Source organism: Kogia breviceps, chromosome 9 (assembly GCF_026419965.1).
Source record: "Kogia breviceps isolate mKogBre1 chromosome 9, mKogBre1 haplotype 1, whole genome shotgun sequence".
Classification (NCBI taxonomy): Eukaryota; Metazoa; Chordata; class Mammalia; order Artiodactyla; family Physeteridae; genus Kogia; species Kogia breviceps.
Genome location: NC_081318.1, coordinates 7,071,508 through 7,083,375, shown reverse-complemented (window position 1 = coordinate 7,083,375; position 11,868 = coordinate 7,071,508). Strand labels below are relative to the sequence as shown.

At 45.5% G+C, this 11,868-nt stretch overlaps 3 non-coding genes across 3 annotated transcripts; all 3 read right to left on the bottom strand.

Moving 5' to 3' along the window:
• Positions 1–222: 222 nt before the first annotated feature.
• On the bottom strand, positions 223–294 carry TRNAC-GCA (transfer RNA cysteine (anticodon GCA)). Its single transcript has one exon. It is a non-coding gene; the product is annotated as a tRNA-Cys (tRNA).
• A 1,690-nt stretch (positions 295–1,984) lies between these two features.
• On the bottom strand, positions 1,985–2,056 carry TRNAC-GCA (transfer RNA cysteine (anticodon GCA)). Its single transcript has one exon. It is a non-coding gene; the product is annotated as a tRNA-Cys (tRNA).
• Positions 2,057–10,143: 8,087 nt separating this feature from the next.
• TRNAC-ACA (transfer RNA cysteine (anticodon ACA)) lies at positions 10,144–10,215 on the bottom strand. Its single transcript has one exon. It is a non-coding gene; the product is annotated as a tRNA-Cys (tRNA).
• Between the last annotated feature and the right edge of the window lie 1,653 nt (positions 10,216–11,868).

The following is an 11,868-nucleotide window of genomic DNA, read 5'->3' as shown; positions in this document are numbered from 1 at the left end:
CCTTCAAAGGACAAAGTCCTCATCCTCAGCCAGGAGATCAATGTACATGCTGGATTGCATGGTAGACCAGGGGAGGGGAGTGGGACAAACACATCATCTGAGCAGAGCTGCCTTGCTTGGGTCCGAAGGGTCTTCTCTGACTCTTTACCGGCTACAGAAGCCAGATTTAGCAAGAGGAGAGGAAATGGGAACTCCCTTACCACCTTTAGTGACTAAAAGGGTAGGGGGCACCCAGATTTGAACCGGGGACCACTTGATCTGCAGTCAAATGCCCTACCCCTGAGCTATACCCCCTGCCACATCAGCAAGGTCCAATTAACACCATTCCATGTGCTGCCCCAGTTGCCCCTTCAGAATGGGTTGGCTGAGTTGCCAGACCTGCTTTACTGCTAACTCATCCCCCTGCCTTAGTAGAAGCAACGGGCTGTTTTCTCCCACAGCTCACAGCCTCTCTGCTGTCAGTGCTGGAGGAGGTATAACCTGGGGAGCATTCCCCGAAAGCTGGAAGGTTCTATAGTGACATCTCCATTGTGGGTTCTGTGCTGAGCACCTGAGACTCAAAAGTCCCCACTGGCCTGGCCAAGCACGCCACACCTCGAAGATAGGACACACAGGGACCGGATATGGGTCAGAGCATACAGTGCCACACCCTAGGATGCAGGCTGGCCTCTCTCCCGTTGTCCCAAATCTCCATATAGTCAACCCTTTCACTGTTGGGTGAGATGAACTGTCTGAAGAAATGATTGTCTCTAAGCTCCCAGTTCGCCTTTCTGTGCTCTGCTCCGTGCCGCTGGGTCTGGGACTCTGTAAACCTCTCTTGTCCTTTGCCAGGTGGCTTCCCGGTTGGTCCTGCCAGCAGGGCTCGGGGCGGGGGGGCACTGTTGGGCAGCAGCAGGAAGAAGCACTGTCCTTCCCGCCTCCTGGGTTCCTGTCCGTGTCACCTGGCTGTGACAGTCCATCCCAGGGGATCGCCACCTGCAGTTGGGTGCTCATAGGGCCAGCTTTGTCATGTCACCTCAGGGACACTAGCACCTCCTTAGGGGTTGGGGTCCCGGATCCACAGCAACCCTCCCCGGGTTTGTAAGATTCAATAAGTTCATCCTCCTCCAGCTGTGCCCACAGCCCGGGAGTCAGAGTGGTTTCTTGCAGGTGCTCCCTCCGCCGTGATACTTACTCTTCCCTTTCACCCTTTCAGTCCTGTGATTTCCAATTGTTGTGGGTTAAAGTGTGTCCCCACCCCCCAAAAAAGATGTGTTGAATCCTGGCCCCCAGTACCTCAGAATGTGACCTTACTTGGAGAGGGGCATCAAAGATGTAATTAGTTACGATGAGATCACACTGGAGTCAGGGACCCTTAATCCAATATGATGGAGTCCTTATAAGAAGAGGAGAGACACACAGGGAGAATGCAGCCATGTGAACTTGGAGGCAGAGATGGGAGTGATGCGTCTACCAGCCAAGGGATGCTGAGGATTGCCAGCGACCCCCAGAAGCGAGGGGGAGGCCAGGAAGGACCCTCCCTAAGAGCCTTCGGAGGGAGTCTGGCCCTGCCCATACCTGGATTTCAGACTTCTAGCCTCCAGAACTGGGAGACAATAAATGTCTGTTGCTTTAAGCCATCTATTCTGTGGCACTTTATATCACAGCAGCCCTAAGAAACTGACACACAGATTTACAATTATTTGTATTAAGTGCTTTCTGTTAAAATGACCAGTGCAATTTTTGTCTCTGGACTGGACCCTGAATAATACAGAAATTGGTACCATTGGGATCCCAGGAAACAGACCCTCAAAGAGGGTACTGGGGACCCATTTGGTCCTGTTCTTCATGTTCAAGGCAGGGCCGAGTGTCTTGACAGGACTCTGGATCATAAGGGGTGGCCATCTAAGGTGCTGTAAGCTCCAGCCAGGCTCTCCTTTTGAGGGTGGTCTCTATAAGACACAACATTGTCAATTCAGCTCAAGGAGGAAAAGGGAACTTTCAAAGGGGGCACCCGGACTTGAACCAGGGACCTCTTGAACTGCAGTCAAATGCTCTACCACTGAGCTATACCCCCTGCTGGCAAGGGAGCCCTGGAATTAACAGACTTCTTTACACTTCCACTCACACAGAGCCTGCCCATTCCTGACTCAGCAGAGAGCTGTCACTCTCACTCAATTGTACCTGTCCCCCTTTATGCCATAGCTATCCTCCTTTTCCAAAAAGCACCATCACTTCTTGGCGCCAGCTTGGAAGGTCACTGAAGGTCCCGTTTGGGACAACAAAGTCTGTACCTGGCTTGATATACAGGCAGAAGATGAAGCTCAGAGACTCATCGGCAGCTTTTCAGTTGAGCCCACTTTCAAATAACCTATGAAGTGGGACGCAGATAAGCATCTCTCCCAGCTCACCTCCAAATTCCGCATCTGTTTAAGGCACTTGAACTTTCACATTGTTACTTTAGCCTTCTGCCCCACGCGTATCCTTCCCCACACTGTTCACTTCTTCCTGTCTTTCCTTTAGCCATCCCCTGCCATCCGCGACGACATCAATTTTCTAAATTTTTTGTTTCTTTGGATTTCTCTCTCATCGCCCAATCACTGTGTTTTGTGTCATTCCCCAGAGTGGTCCAGAGGCTTGGTTGATTCTAGGGCAGGTGTCGGGTTGATGGCAGCAGGACTCGGCATTAGTTAGAGGTTGGTGCATAGCCACGTACCCCCAAACTCAGCAGCCTAGAACAGTACGTCTGTATTGTGTCGTGCAGTTCCAGAGATTCTGGAATCCGGGGGTGGCTTAGCTGGGTGGCTCTGGTTCAGGATCTCTCATGAGGTTGTGGATAAGATGTCATCTGAGGGTTTCACTGGGGTGGGAGGAGCCACTCCACGCCGGCTCACTCACACAGATGTTGGCAGGAGGCCTCTAGCCCTTGCTTGATGTATCCTCGTGCCATGGCAACTGGCTTCCCCCCGTGTCAATCTCATCCCAAAGCACCCTCACAGACCCACCCAGAGTATTGTTTGACCAAGTATCCGGGCACCCCATGGCCCAGTCGGGTTGACACACAAAATTAACCACCACATATATAAGCGTATAATTCGTTTTATAAGATCTTACCAAACTGTTTTGCAGAGTGATTGTACCATTTTACATTCCTAGCTGCAATATACAAGTGATCCGTTTTTCCTGTATCCTCACCGGCATCTGGTGTTTTCACCTTTTTCATTTCAGTCGTGCTGATAGGTGTGTAGTGACACGCCACTGTGGTTTTAATGTGCATTTCCCTAATGGTTAATGATGTTGACATCTTTGCAAGTGCTTATTTACCATCTGTATATCCTTTTCTGTGAAATGTCTGTTCATATTTTGTGCCCATTTTCTAGTTGGTTTTTTTGGTTAAGTTTTGACAACTTTATGTATTTTAGATACAAGTCCCGTTTTTAATACTTTCACATTCAGTAACAGTATTTAATATGGTTCTGTGTATCTTTTAAAAACCCAGACGGCATAATGCAAATGTATAGTTTTGCATCTTAAATCCTTTTGCTCATGACATCATATTTTTAAGAGCTATCTATGTTGCTCTTGTATCTGCTGCATTGAACTTGTGGGACCCAAGAGATAATAATAAAAGCAACGTTAGGGCTTCCCTGGTGGCGCAGTGGTTGAGAGTCCGCCTGCTGATGCAGGGGATGTGGGTTCGTGCCCTGGTCCGGGAAGATCCCATGTGCCGTGGAGCGGCTGGGCCCGTGAACCGTGGCCGCTGAGTCTGACACCTATTTTATCTTGGACACTCAGTTAAAACTCTCTTTTAGCTGCTTTATTTTATACATTATAAGACTCCAGGAAGTTTTATTTATCTATTCCACTATTAATGGACATGCTAAGAATGTTTCCTGTTTTTGCAAATTAACAGTAGTGCTGCGATGAACATCTCCTGATGCATTTATGCTAGGATTTCTCAAGGGAATATACCCAGAAATATCTGGATTGTATGCACACTTTTAATTTTAAAATTATAGTTTTAAATAATTTTAATATTTATTTTACTATTTTGATTGCCAAGATTTTCTCCACGGTGAGTGTACCAATTATACTCTCATTGTTAGCAAATGACAATAATATTTTCTCCCTCACTGACTTTTGATCTAGGTAAACCTCAACTTGACTTTTGACAGGGGGGTGAAAATGGTGTCTCTATTATTTTAATTAATTTTCATTTATTTGATTTCTAGTAAAGCTGAGCATCTTTTCATTGTTTATTTGTCATAAAAAGAACCTCTTCTATAAATTGCTTATTCTGTCTTTGTCCATTTTTTTCTGTTGGGTTAACTTTTTCTTTTTTTCCTGATTGCTCTATAGGAATTCTTATATATATATATATATATATTTTTTTTTAATTATTTATTTATTTATTTATTTATTTTTGGCTGCGTTGGGTCTTCGTTGCGGCGCACAGGCTTTCTCTGTGGCCTTCGTTGCGGTGCGTGGGCTTCTCATTCCCGTGGCTTCTCTTGTTGCGGAGCACTGGCTCTAGGCGTGCGGACTTCAGTAGTTTGTGGCACACGGGCTTAGTTGCTCCATGGCATGTGGGATCTTCTTGGACTCGGGGTTGAACCCGTGTCTCCTGCATTGGCAGGCAGATTCTTAACCACTGTGCCACCAGGGAAGTCCCTTATATTTTTAAATAATTAAAATTTTTAATTGTGGTAAAAAACACATAACACGGGCTTCCCTGGTGGCGCAGTGGTTGAGAGTCCGCCTGCCGATGCAGGGGACGCGGGTTCGTGTCCCGGTCCGGGAGGATCCCGCAATCCGCGGAGCGGCTGGGCCCGTGAGCCATGGCCGCTGAGCCTGTGCGTCCCGAGCCTGTGCTCCTCAACGGGAGAGGCCGCAACAGTGAGAGGCCCGCATACCGCAAAAAAAAAAAAAACAACAAACACATAACATAAAATTTACCATCTTAGCCATTTTTAAGTGGACAGTTCAATAGTGTTAAGTATATTGACAATGTTTTGCAACAAATCTCCAGAAACTTTTCATCTTGCTTATATTCTGGTGCAAATCTATTCTCCACCATATGTGTTGCAAAATTCAGGGTCTCTTGCTAAAGAATGTTTGTCATATAAAACTTTAAATTTTGATACAATCAAATTTATCTTTTATAGTTTGTGATTTTGGAGTTGTGTTTAAGAAAGCCTTCCCTGAGTTATACATATTTTATAAACAATGTTTGTGCCCCCACCCAAATTCATACATTGAAACCTAATCCCTAATGTCATGATATTTGGAGGTGGGGCCTTTGGGGGGTGATCAAGTCATGAGGGTGGAGCCCTCATGAATGGGATTAGTGCCCTGGGCGCTAATTTCTGGGTCTGTGGTATTTGGTTATAGCACCCCAATGGACTAAGACAATTTTATTTTGTATATTCTTCTAAAAGTTTGAGTTTATATTTAGGTCTTTAATCCATCTGGAATTTGTTTGTAATGGAGTGAAGTAGGGATCTTATGTGATTTTTTTAGGAGCCAATTATCCCGGCACCATTTATTATATAGTCCACCCTTTCCACATTGGTAACATTATCTAGGTCTTATATTCTGAGGTCATGCTTCATCCAGAGCAACACTGTCCAATATAAATATAATGCAAGCCCCAAATATAATTATATACTTTCTAGTAGCCACATTAAAAAGCAGAAATACTTATTAAAGTTAATTTTAAAGATCTATTTATTTAACCCAAAATATCTAAAATATTATCACTGCAACATGTAATTAACACACAAAATTAATAATGAAATTATTTGCATTCTTATTTTTGGTACTAAGTATTCAAAAATCTGCTGTGATTGCAAAGGATGCTTTCATGTTTTCTGACTGTGCAGAGCATTTCAGATGCCCTTGTTGTGTATGGGGAATTTCTTTCCTTGCAAGACCCTCAAAAGAGAAGCTAGAAAACTCTGTTCTCCAGGCTCCAATAATGAGAGGTACTCGTGTAAGGTTTGAAGAGAGAAGAGGGGGGTGTAGAGTCCGTTTTTGCTCGCAAGGATGGTGTCATTGTCCAGTGTTCGGGGCTTGTTTGACACAGATGTAGTGCACGTGCTGGTTTCTGGGAAGGAAACTGGCACCTCCACCTGGGCGGCACCAGTGCAGTGGTGGTGGTTCTTCATCAGGCCAGTTCTACAGCTTAGCTTGGGGCATTGTTCCTGGAAGGCTAGTCTGCAGACTCTTTTTTCCACCACTCCTAACTAGTGAGATATATATGTGTGTGTGTGTGTGTGTGTATATATATATATATATATATATATATAGAGAGAGAGAGAGAGAGAGAGAGAGAGAGAGAGAGAGAGAGAGAGATTTTTAATAAATGTTTACAGCTTAGTCTGCCTGCTGTGGCAGGCACCCAAGAGCCCTGATGGCCCCAGCAGACTAAAGCCTAAAGTGTTTTACTGCTCCAGCCCAAGGATGCTGAGAAACATACCTCCAAGGGCATGAATTCAAGCAGTGAGTTTCCAACTATCTTTGGTCAAAGACTAGCTTTATTTTTAGTTTCTTAAAAAGCTGTCACCGCTCAATACTAGTACATCCGACTTGCAGACTTTGAGACCCACTAAAACCAGAGCTGGCCAGTGTCAGAGTGTAGAATTTCTAAGCATCGACAAAGAGGTCTTGGGCTGGTTCCTGGACCACACTTGAGCAGCACCAGTCTAAGGGCCATGATGACCACGAATCCCTCTGGGATCTAGGGATGACTTTACCATTCTGCTAAGTTAGTTATGTAAGACCTCTGTAGAACTGCCTTTTCCAGCTGCTAGAAGAATCATACTCCACCAGTTAGGAACTGCATTCAGCTGCTGGGAACCAATTAGAAATGAGAGTGGCTATTGTGCTCCTCAGTACAGACTCATTCAACATAGTACCATGCATTTCTTTTTTTAAATTTATTTTTAAATTTTATTGAAGTATAGTTGATTTGCAATGTCATGTTAATTCCTGCTGCACAGAAAAGTGACTCAGTTATACATATATATATTCTTTTCCATTATGGTTTATCAGAGGATATTGAATATAGTTCCCTGTGCTCTACAGTAAGATCTTGTTGTTTACGCATCCTGTATGTAATAGTTTGCATCTGCTAATCCCAAACTCTCAATCATTCCCTACCTCCCTTCCCCCACCCCCAAGCAACCACACGTCTGTTCTCTATGTCTGTGAGTCTGTTTCTTAGACATGTTCATTTGTGTCGTATTTTAGATTCCACACATGAATGATATCATATGGTATTTGTCTTTCTCTTTCTGACATACTTCACTTAGTATGATGATCTCCAGGTCCATCCATGTTGCTGCAAATGGCATTTTTTCATTCTTTTTAATGGCTGAGTAATATTCCATTATATATATATATATATATATATATATATATATATATATATATATATATATATATACACCACATCTTCTTTATCCATTCACCTGTCGATGGACATTTAAGTTGTTTCCATGTCTTGGCTATTGTGAACAGTGCTGCTATGAACATAGGGGTGCATGTATCTTTTCAAATTATAGTTTTGTCTGGGTATATGCCCAGGAGTGGAATTGTTGGATCAAATGGCAACTTTATTTTTAGTTTTTTGAGAAAGGGCCATACTGTTTTCCATAGTGGCTGCACCAATTTACATTCCCACCAACAGTGTAGCGGGTTCCCTTCTCCCCACACCCTCTCAGCGTTCATAATTTGTAGACTTTTTAATGATGGTGTGAGGTGGTACCTCATTGCAGGGTTGATTTGCATTTCTCTAATAATTGGCAAGGATGAGCATCTTTCTGTGTGCCTATTGGCCATCTGTATATTTTCTTTGGAGAAATGTCTATTTAGGTCTTCTGCTCATTTTTCGATTGGACTGTTTTTTTAAAAAAATTGAATTGTATGAGCTGTTTGTATATTTTGGGAATTAAGCCCTTGTTGGTTGCATCACTTGCAAATATTTTCTCCCAGTCTATATGTTGTCTTGTACCATGCATTTCTGTTGTGAAAGAAAGGAAGTTCTTGGGGGAACTTCCAGGCAAGGAAGAATCCAAATGCACATGGTTCCTTGGGCTCTCTTTAACCTGCAGAGAGGTGGGCTTAAACCAGGCAGAGCTGGGTGCACCAGGGAACTTGCATCCGTGGAAAGACTTTTCTCCTGCACTGCTTTACCTTGTTACAGGGGAGCTGAGAGGGCCTCCCATTGACTGTAACAATGGGAGGTTCCTGCTGTAGGAAATGGCCTTGTTAGAGGAGCCTTTTGTAAATGAGTAACTAAGATCTGCTGAGCTAGGTGCTTGAAAAGTTGTTGATGAGGAAAGGGCATGAGTCTCAGAATCATCTGGATTTGTGTCTTCTCTGAGGTATAAACAGGCTAGAAATGTCTATCTTTCTTTTGAAAAAGAGTATGTGGAGGTGAGCAGACCAGGGCTGGCATGGTCACTCCCGGGTGTCTTTAGGGACACAGGCTCTTTTTATCTCTCTGATCAGCCTTCCCTTAAATGTGGGTACCATTCTCAAGGTTGACTCATGGTCCAAGTTGGCAGCTGGCACTCCAGCCATCACATCTATGCTCCAAGTAGGAAGCATGAATTAGGCCAAAAAGGGGACATGTCACATTTGTCCTTCTTTTAAGTTTTCCCAGAACTCTTGTCTGATGACTGCTTCTTATCACTCATTTACCTCCCCTAGCCAACGAGAAGTCAGGAAATGTGGTCTTTTAGTTGGGAATGTAAATGCTCAGTATAAAATCAGGGCTCTATTACTAAGCAAGAGGGAAGAATGTATTTTGGGTAGTTAACTAGTGAGCTCTTCCCCCTACACACACACACACACACACATACATTTATACATGTGTGTGGAGCACAGTTTATGCTTATTTTTGTAAAGGGGATAAAATATGGACAATATCTAGGGTCTGTATGTTACATAACTCCAGGGACAATGTGATTGGTGGAGTTGTGTAATATACAACCTGTGTGACTGTACTTGGCTGCCCTGGCAATAACCATCATCTTCCCAACCTTCCATCTATAAAGACCTATCATATGAATGCCTGCTGTTTTTCAGAGCTAATACAATATTTTGCTCAGTTGATGAATTGGTATGTTTTCACTTCTGTTTGATTACCAGGAAACCCAGAGATACGTTTTGCATTCAGCAGCAGTAGCTTCTCCTAACCTGGGCTCTCGGGAATAATAAGTTTACATCCTCTCTCAAATGTTCAGTTCTTGCCTTATTTTTTCCCTTGAATTTTTAAAATTGTGGTGAAATACACATAGCATAAAGCTTATCCTCTTATCCATGTTTAAGTGTACGGTTCAGTGGTATTAAGCACATTCATCATGTTGTACAACGATCACCACTATCCATCTCCAGAGCTTTTTCATTTGCCAAACTGAAACTCTGTCCCCACTAATCAATAACGCCCCGTTCCCCCCTCTGCCAGCCCCTGGTACCCACCAGCCTTCTTTCTGTCTCTATGATTTTGACTACCTCATGTAACTCAGCCCTTGCCTTTTTAAAAAAAAAAAAACCTTATTTTATTTTTATTTATTTTTGGCTGCGTTTGGTCTTTGTTGCTGCATGCAGTCTCTCTCCAGTTGCAGCGAGTGGGCTCTAGGCACGTGGGTTTCAGTAGTTGTGGCTCACAGGCTCTAGAGTGCAGGCTCAGTAGTTGTGGCGCTCGGGCTTAGTTGCTCCACAGCGTGTGGGATCTTCCCAGACTGGGGCTCAAACCCATGTCCCCTGCATTGGCAGGCAGATTCTGAACCTCTGCACTACCAGGGAAGCCCAGCCCTTACCTTTTAATACTTGCTCCATTGGTGGACTTTTATTGCATCTTTTGCTGCAAGCTGCCTCAGATCCTATTTTTTTGAAGCTAGCTTGGTATAAACAAATAAAATCAGGATGGTAATAATTAGGCACAAGGGAAACACAGAGAAAGCTTAGGGCAGACTTCCTCTGCCCCTCCAGGAAATGAGTATGGCTGAGGAGGTGAAAATGTAGCTCATGAGAAATGTCACAGGAGGAATACTGAAGTCTTTACCCCTTGTTGGAAATTTAGATTCCATGAGGCTGGGCCTCCCCAGAAGAAGGAGGTATAACTTCCGCTGAAGTGAAAAACAACAATCATGACAGAGGGGGCACCTGGACTTGAACCAGGGACCTCTTGATCTGTAGTCAAATGCTCTACCCCTGAGCTATACCCCCAGCTGCCTACGTCTTTTTCACAAGGCACTTCCATAGTTGCAGTCTTTCCTAAGCTGTGCTCTCACCCTCTTGTGTCTCCCTGGGGAGCTTCCTGAGCTGCTTCTCTGGGGACCCACCTGCACACCTGTCAGAAGTGCTCTCCTTCCTCAGAGTCTGCGTACCTACGTCCGCCAAAACATCCCTTTTCCCAGGGCACGTCTCAGCCCCGTCCCTCATTATTATTATTATTATTATTAATTATTACTGAATACAGGAGGAACTCTACCCAGCCCCTTAATATCTAAGATGCTTCATTTCTTTTTTCTTTTTCTTCATCTCCCACTCTCTGTTTTGGTTTCCTTTCCCGGGCACCAAGGCCCGGGACCTATGGGAGGCTGTCAGCGTCTTGACTTACCCCAGGAGAGGCGCCTGGCCAAGAAGGCTGCAGTCCCAGCTTTCCAGGGGAAGAGTGGGCAGGGGTGAGCCCAGAATTTGGTATAGCCGCAGGGCCTGGCATGGGGCTTGGGCTTACTTCTTCTGGCACTCAAACGACCCCGGCTGTACAGTCATATGTGTTGTAGTACTGAGCCATCATTGCATTTCTGTCTGAGTCTTTCTGGGTTATGTTGTACCATACAGTTGGATATGATTTTCTGCTATTTCATTCAGATTATTCTGAAGTGAGTTTGCCCTTCCCCGATGGAGGAGGGTGCTTCTTTGGTCAAGGGTACGGGAGTAGCTGTGCCCCTGCTGGACCCTCCAAACAAGCTCCGCATTTGTAGGAGAACGTAGGCCCATCAAGCTTCCAAGACTCCAGGCACATCCATTGAGGCGCCGAATGTGACAGTCTGCCTCTCCTGGGAAAAAAAGAGTTAAGAGTGTTGGCAAGTGGACGGTTTTTTTCCAGAATTATACAACAACACTGGACGAACACGAACATACATCTCGGCCCACTTCTCTGATGATTTCCCTAGGATTGATTCCCAGGAGTGAAGCTGTAAGGCTCCGAGGGGCTGGCTGGGTGCTGCGGCTCAGCAGTCACCAGACCCCGGGGTCCTGCGCTCCGCCCTGCACTTCCCAACCCCCCTGGTCCTGCCCTTCGCTGGGGTCCTTACCTGGCAGCTCCTCAGTGAGGCCATCAGGTATGGAGCCTGGCTCCCAGCCCTGCAGCACCAGACCCCTGACTTTGTGATGCAACCCGGCTCTCAGGACCTCCCTAATCAGGCTCTGAGAGATGGGTGCATCATAAGCCGGAATGCCCTCGAGGTTACCTGGGAAACCGAATTAGCTATCAGAAAGTTGCTTCCCGAGGCTGCAGTCAGAGCAAAGGGGAACTAACTGAATGCTCTCCAGGGTTTCTCAGGCCACGGAAAATTATTATGCATCATTCCTGTTCCAAAGCCCCGTTCCTTCTTTTTTTTTTTTTTTTTTGGCGGTACGCGGGCCTCTCACTGCTGTGGCCTCTCCCGTTGCGGAGCACAGGCTCCGGACGCGCAGGCTCAGCGGCCATGGCGCACGGGCCCAGCCGCTCCGCAACATGTGGGATCTTCCCGGACCGGGGCACGAACCCATGTCCCCTGCATTGGCAGGCGGACTCTCAACCACTGCGCCACCAGGGAAGCCCCCGTTCCTTCTTTAGAGGCCAGAACACTCACGGTCCCCGAACTGGGAAGC